Genomic DNA, 248 nt, shown 5'->3' with positions numbered 1-248 from the left:
CATGTCCCTACAAAGGACGCAAACTCATCCTTTTTTATGGCTGCATAGTATTCCATGGTGTATATGTGCCACATTTTCTTAATCCAGTCTGTCACTGATGGACATTTGGGTTGATTCCAAGTCTTTGCTATTGTGAATAGTGCCGCAATAAACATACGTGTGCATGTGTCTTTGTAGTAGCATAATTTATAATCCTTTGGGTATATACCCAGTAGTGGGATGGCTGGGTCATATGGTACATCTAGTTC

The sequence above is a fragment of the Piliocolobus tephrosceles genome, chromosome 6 (genome assembly GCF_002776525.5).
Source record: "Piliocolobus tephrosceles isolate RC106 chromosome 6, ASM277652v3, whole genome shotgun sequence".
NCBI classification, from domain to species: Eukaryota; Metazoa; Chordata; class Mammalia; order Primates; family Cercopithecidae; genus Piliocolobus; species Piliocolobus tephrosceles.
The sequence above is the reverse complement of the archived record's forward strand: the minus strand, read 5'-3'. Positions refer to the sequence as shown.